We start from the raw sequence: 7,500 nt of genomic DNA, 5'->3' as shown, positions 1-7,500 counted from the left end.
GCAGGACAGTACAATGTAGGGCAGGACAGGACAATGTAGAGCAGGACAATGTAGGGCAGGTCAGTGCAGGACAGGGCAATGTAGGGCAGGACAGGACAATGTGGGGCAGAACAGGACAATGTAGGGCAGGATAATGTAACAATGTAGGGCAGGGCAGGACAATGTAGGGCAGGGCAATGTAGAGCAGGTCAGTGTACAGCAGGTCAATGTAGGGCAGGACAGGACAATGTAGGGCAGGTCAGTGCAGGACAGGGCAATGTAGGGCAGGGAAGGACAATGTAGAGCAGGACAGGACAATGTGGGACAGAACAGGACAATGTAGGGCAGGATAATGTAACAATGTAGGGCAGGGCAGGACAATGTAGGGCAGGGCAATGTAGAGCAGGTCAGTGTAGGGCAGGTCAATGTAGGGCAGGACAGGACCATGTAGGGCAGGACAGGACAATGTAGGGCAGGACAATGTAGGGCAGGTCTGTGTAGGACAGGGCAATGTAGGGCAGGGAAGGACAATGTAGAGCGGGACAGACAATGCGGGGCAGAACAGGACAATGTAGGGCAGGACAATCAAGGGGAGGGCAGGACAATGTATGACAGTGCAGGACCATGTACGGCAGGGCAGGACAACGTTGGACAGGTCAGGACAATGTAGGGATTGGTAGGACAATGTAGGGTATGACAGGGCAATGTGTGGCACGGCAGGACAGTGTAGGGCAGGATAATGTAACAATGTAGGGCAATGTAGGTCAGGGCAATATAGGGCAGGGCAGGACAATGTAGGGCAGGTCAATGTAGGACAGGACAATGTAGGTTAGGGCAGGACAATGTAGGGCAGGGCAAAAAAAATGTAGGGCAGGACAGGACAATGTAGGACAGGGCAGGACAATGTAGGACAGGACAATGTAGGGCAGGATAATGTAGGGCAGGTCAATGTAGAGCAAGGCAGGACAATGTAGGGCAGGACTGGACAATGTGGGACAGAACAGGACAATGCAGGGCAGGAAATGACAACGTAGGGCAGGACAATGCAAGGCAGGGCAGGACAATGTAGGGCAGGGCAATGTATGGCAGGGCAGGACAATGTAGGGCAAGACAGGACAATGTTGGGCAGGACAGGACAACACAGGACAGGACAATGTAGGCCAGGACAGGATAACGTCGGGTAGGACAATGTAGGACAGGACAATGCAGGGCTGGACAATGAAGGGAAGGGCATGACAATGTTCAGCAGGACAATGTATGGCCGGGCAGGAAAATGTAGGGCAGTGCAAAACAAAATAGGGCAGAGCAATGTAGGGCAGAAAAGGACAATGTAGGGCAGGACAATCAAGGGCGGAGCAGGATAAAGTAGGACAAAGTAGGGCAGGGCAGGATAATGTACGGCAATGTAGGGCATCACAATCTAGAGTAGGACAGGACAATGTAGCACAGAACCATCTAGGGCAGGGCAGTACAATGTAGGCTAGGACAATGGAGGGCAGGGCAGGACAATGTAAGGCAGGGCAGGACAACGTAGGGTTGGACAGGATTGTGTGTGATATATAAGGAGAATGAAGGGCAAGGCAAGACAATGTAGAACGACAATGTAGGGTAGGGCAGAACAATGTAGAACAGGACAATGTAAGGCAGGGCAGGACAATGAAGGGCAGGGCAGGACAATGTAGAGCAGGACAGGACAATGTAAGGCAGGGCAGGACAATGTAGAGCAGGACAATGTAAGGCAGGGCAGAAGAATGTAGGGTAGGGCAGGGCAGGGCAGGGCAGGGCAGGACAATATAGGGCAGGGCAGGACATATTAGGGCAGGGCATGGTAATGTAGGGCAGGACAATGTAGGGCAGGACAATGTAGGGCAGGGCAGGACATATCAGGACAGGGCAGGACAATGTAGGGCAGGACAATGTAAGGCAGGGCAGAAGAATGTAGGGCAGGGCAGGACAATGTAGGGCAGGACAATATAGGGTAGGGCAGGACATATTAGGGCAGGGCAGGACATATTAGGGCAGGGCATGGCAATGTAGGGCAGGACAATGTAGGGCAGGACAATGTAAGGTAGGGCAGAAGAATGTAGGGCAGGACAATGTAGGGCAGGACAATATAGGGCAGGGCAGTACATATTAGGGCAGGGCAGGACATATTAGGGCAGGGCATGGCAATGTAGGGCAGGGCAGGACATATCAGGACAGGGAAGGACAATGAAGGACAGGACAATGTAGGGCAGTGCAAGACAATGTAGGGCAGAGCAGGACAACGTCAGGCAGGACAGGACAGGACAATGCAGGGCAGGGCAGGACAATATTGGGCAGGGCAGGACAATGTAGGGCAGGGCAGGACAATGTAGTGCAGGACAATGCAGGGTAGGACAGGACAATGTAGAGCAGGAAGTATTGTAGGACAGGACAATGTAGGACAGGGCAGGACAATATAGGGTTTGCAGGAAAATGTAGAGCAGGGCAGGACAATGTGGGGCAGGATATGACAAAGTAGGGCAGGGCAGAACAATATAGGTCGGGGCAGAGCAGGACAATGTAGTGCAGGACAGGACAATGTAGGGCAGGGCTGGATAATGCAGGGCTGTGCAAGATAATGAAGGGCAGTACGATGTACGGCAGAACAGGACAATGTAGGGCAGGGCAGGAAAATGTACGGCAGGATAGGAGAATGTAGGGCACAAAAAGGAAAATGTAGGGCAGAACAGGATAATATAATGTAGGGTAGACAATGTAGGGCAGGGCAGGACAATGTAGGGCAGGGCAATGTAGGGCAGGACAGGACAACGTAGGGCATGACAATGTAGGGAAGAACAATGTTGGCAGGACAGGACAATATAGGGCACGACAATGTAAGGCAGGACAATTTATGGCAGGAAAATGTGTGGCAGGACAGGACAATGCAGGGCAGGACAGAGCAGGACAGGACAACGTAGGGCAGGACAATGTAGGGCAGGACAGGACAATGTATGGCAGGACAATGTAGAGCAGGACAATGTAGAGCAGGACAGGACAATGTAGGGCAGGACAATGTAGAGCAGGACAATGTAGGGCAGGACAGGACAATGTATGGCAGGACAATGGAGAGCAGGACAGGACAACGTATGGCAGGACAGGACAATATAGGGCAGGACAATGTAGGGCAGGACAGGACAATATATGGCAGGACAATGTAGTACAGGACAATGTAGAACAGAACAATGTAGGGCAGGACAGGACAATGTAGGGCAGGACAATGGAGAGCAGGACAGGACAACGTATGGCAGGACAGGACAATATAGGGCAGGACAATGTAGGGCAGGACAGGACAATATATGGCAGGACAATGTAGTGCAGGACAATGGAGGGCAGGACAGGACAACGTAGGGCAGGACAATGTAGGGCAGGACAGGACAATGTAGGGCAGGACAATGTAGGGCAGGACAGGACAGGACAACGTAGGGCAGTACAATGTAGGGCAGGACAGGACAACGTAGGGCAGGACAATGTAGTAACAATGTAGGGCAGGGCAGGACAATGTATGCCAGGACAAAGTGGAGCAGAACAATGTAGGGCTGGGCAGGACAATATACGGCAGTGCAGGAGAATTCAGGGTGGGGCAGTACAATGTAGGGCAGGACAAATTGGAGCAAAAAAAATGTAGGACAGGGCAGGACAATCTAGGACAATTTAGGGCAGGGCAAGACAATGTAGGGAAGGACAGGATAGGACAGGACAATGTAACGCAGAACAGGACAATGTAGGGCAGGACAATATAGGGCAGTGCAGGAGAATTCAGGGTGGGGCAGTACAATGTAGGGCAGGACAAATTGGAGCAGGAAAATGTAGGACAGGGCAGGACAATCTAGGACAATTTAGGGCAGGGCAAGACAATGTAGGGAAGGACAGGATAGGACAGGACAATGTAAGGCAGAACAGGACAATGTAGGGCAGGACAATATAGGGCAGGACAGGACAATGTCTGGTAGGACAGGAAAATGTAGGGCAGGACAATGCAGGGCAGGACAGGACAGGACAGGACACACACACACACACACACACACACACACACACACACACACACACACAGGGCATGGCAGGGTCGGACAGGGCAAGGCAGGGCAGAGTTCGACAGGGCAGGATAGTGCAGATCAGAGCGGGGTCCGACAGGGCAGGGTAGGGTAGGCCAGGATCAAGCAGGGTAGGGCAGGGTAGGACAGGCAGGGTAAGGCAGGGCAGGACAGGGCAGAGCAGGGCAGGACAGGGTAGGGCAGGGCAGGACAGGGTAGGGCAGGGCTGAACAGGGCAGGACAGGACAGCTCAGGACAGCGTAGGAAAGGTCAGGGTAGTGTAGAGCAAAGCAAGGCAGGGCGGGGTCGAAAGGTAGGACAGGATCGGGGCAGGGCAGGATAGGACAGGGCAAGACAGGGCAGGGTCGGACAGGGCAGGGCAAGGCAGGACAGGGTAGCACAGTGCAGGGAAAGGCAGTACAAGGCAGGACAGGGTTGGACAAACAAGACAGGGCAGCACAGCAGGGCAGAGCAGTGATGAGCAGGGCGTGACAGGGCAAGACAGGGAAGGGCAGAGCAGGACAGGGCAGGGCAAAACTGGTAGTGCAGGACATAACAGGGCAGGCACAGCAGGCAGGGCAGGACAGAACAGGATGACAGGACATGGCAGGGCAGGGCAGGGCAGGAAATGGCAGGGCAGGACAGGACATTGCAGGGCAGGGCAGGGCAGGATGGGACACGACAGGGCAGAGACGGACACGACAGGACAGGACATTGCAGGGCATAACAGGACAGGACATTGCAGGGCATGACAGGACAGGGCAGGGATGGACAGGACAGGACAGGACATGGCAGGGCAGGGCAGGGCAGGGCAGGACACGGTCGGGCAGGGCAGAGCAGGGTGGACAGGGCAGAGCAGGGCAGGGCAGGGTATAGCAGAGCACAACATTGTAGGGCAGAGTAGGGTATGGCAGGGCTGGGTAGGGTATGACATGATCGGGAAGGGCAGAACAGGGCAGGGTCGGACAGGGCAAGGCAAGACAGGACAGGACAGGACAGTGTAGGACAGGTCAGGATAGTGTAGGGCAAAGGAGGGCAGGGCGGGGTCGGGCGGTGGGACAGGATCGGGGCAGGGCAGGATAGGACAGGGCAAAACAGGGCAGAACAGGGTGGCACAGTGCAGGGCAGGGCAGTACAAGGCAGGACAGGGTTGGACAGACATGACAGGGCAGCACAAGGCAGGGCAGGACAGGGCAGGGCAGAGCAGTGACGAGTAGGGCGTGACAGGACAAGACAGGGAAGAGCAAAATTGATAGTGCAGGACGGTAAGGCAGGACAGAACAGGATAAGACAGGACATGGCAGGGCAGGGCAGGACAGGACCCGACAGGGCAGAGACGGACACGACAGGACAAGGCATGGCAGGGCAGGACAGGACAGGGCAGGGATGGACAGGACAGGACAGGACATTGCAGGGCATGACAGGACAGGACATTGCAGGGCGGGGCAGGGCAGGATGGGACACGACAGGGCAGAGACGGACACGACAGGACAGGACAAGGCATGGCAGGGCAGGAAAGGACAGGGCAGGGATGGACAGGACAGGACAGGGCAGGGCAGGACAGGACATTGCAGGGTATGACAGGACAGGACATTGCAGGGCGGGGCAGGGCAGGATGGGACACGACAGGGCAGGACAAGGCATGGCAGGGCAGGGCAGGACACGGTAGGGCAGGGCAGAGCAGGGTAGACAGGGCAGAGCAGGGTAGACAGGGTAGAGCAGGGCAGGGCAGGATATAGCAGAGCAGGACATGGTAGGGCAGGGTAGGGTAGGACAGTTCAGGATCGGGAAGGGCAGAACAGGGCAGGGTCGGAAAGGGCAGGGCAAGACAGGACAGGACAGTGTAGGACAGGACAGGGCAGCACAAGGCAGGGCAGGGCAGGGCAGGGCATAGGGCAGGACAGGACAGGATAAGACAGGACAGGGTGGAGTAGGGCAGGATATGGCAGGGCAGGGCAGGACAGGACAGGACAGGATAAGACACGACAGGGCAGGGTAGGGCAGGGCAAGGCAGGGATAGAGAGGGCAGGGCAGGACCGGACATTGCAGGGCAGGGCAGGGCAGGACAGGACAGGACAGGATAAGACACGACAGGGCAGGGTAGGGCAGGGCAAGGCAGGGATAGAGAGGGCAGGGCAGGACCGGACATTGCAGGGCAGGGCAGGGCAGGGCAGGACAGGACAGTCCAGGGTAGGGTATTGCAGGGCAGGGCAGGAATGGACAAGACAGGACAGTACAGGGCAGAGTAGGGAATGACATGGCAGGTCAGGGAAGGGCAAGGCAGGGCAGGGCAGGGCAGGCCAGGGCAGGCCAGGGTAGGGTAGGGCAGGGCAGGGCAGGGCAGTGGATTGCCTTTTTTGTTTTGATTTGTTTGGTTTGTCATTTCTTTCTTTATTCCTTTTATCTTTTTTATTTTCTATTTTTGCGGGGGCGGTGGTTGGGGGGGATAGTTGTGGGGGTATAGGGTTGGCGGGGGGGTGGGGGGACTGTCTTTGCTGTATTGTTTTTTGTTGTTTGTTTTGTTGTTGATGTTGTTACTGTTGTTTGTTTTTTGTTTGTTGTTGTTGTTTTGTTTTTTGTTGTTTGTTGGGGTTTTTTGGCGGGGCGGGAGGGGGGGGGGCTTTTTTGGGGGCGTGGTTGTTTTGTTTTGCTTTGTTTTACTTTTTGGTTTGTTTTTTGTTGTTGTTGTTGTTGTTGTTGTTTTGGGGGGGATTTCTTTTTCGGTGTTGGGGGTTTTTGTAATCACCTGAATTTTTTCCACGTTTTATTCTTACCAGAATTGCCTCTGTCAAGTGTCTTTTCCACCTTTTTTTTTTTCCTCTCACTTCTGTTTGCAGAGGCCCAAGCTTTGACACACAACCGACAAACCTGGAGGAATCTGGTGAACTGTTCTGTGCGGTGCCCCAGTGACTCTTCACAGAGTTGAGGGAGAAGAACGAAGAAGAAGAGGAAAAACAAGAAGAAGAAGGAGAAGGAGGAGAAGGAGAAGGAGGAGGAGGAGGAGAAAAAGAGCATTTGACTGTAGGTATAAATGATCATGTACGTAATCTCATTGCACAATCCGGATCCTGAACAAGGCACACTTTTTTTTTCTTTTATATGTATTACCCAATCTCTATACTAAACACTCCTTTTGGAATAAATCTTGACTTCTCTCTCTCCCTCTCTCTCGATCTCTCTCTGTCTGTCTGTCTGTCTGTCTGTCTCTCTCTTTCTTTTCCAGGCATCGAGTGATGCAATGAATGCCCACACTGCTAAATGTTTGGATGCAATAAACAATACTGAACAAAAAAAGAAAAGGAAGAAGGTAGGGATAGAAAGAAAAAAACAGCACAGCAGGAAGAATAAACAAAAAACAAAAAAGTTGGCTTCTGAAAAGAAGAGGGGAAGGAAAGGAAGGACGAAAGAAGGAAAGGATGAAAGAGGGAAATGACAGGGGGGGGGGGAACGGAGTGTGGCTGCCTAT

Source organism: Babylonia areolata, chromosome 10 (genome assembly GCF_041734735.1).
Source record: "Babylonia areolata isolate BAREFJ2019XMU chromosome 10, ASM4173473v1, whole genome shotgun sequence".
In the NCBI taxonomy this organism is placed as follows: Eukaryota; Metazoa; Mollusca; class Gastropoda; order Neogastropoda; family Buccinidae; genus Babylonia; species Babylonia areolata.
The sequence above is the reverse complement of the archived record's forward strand: the minus strand, read 5'-3'. Positions refer to the sequence as shown.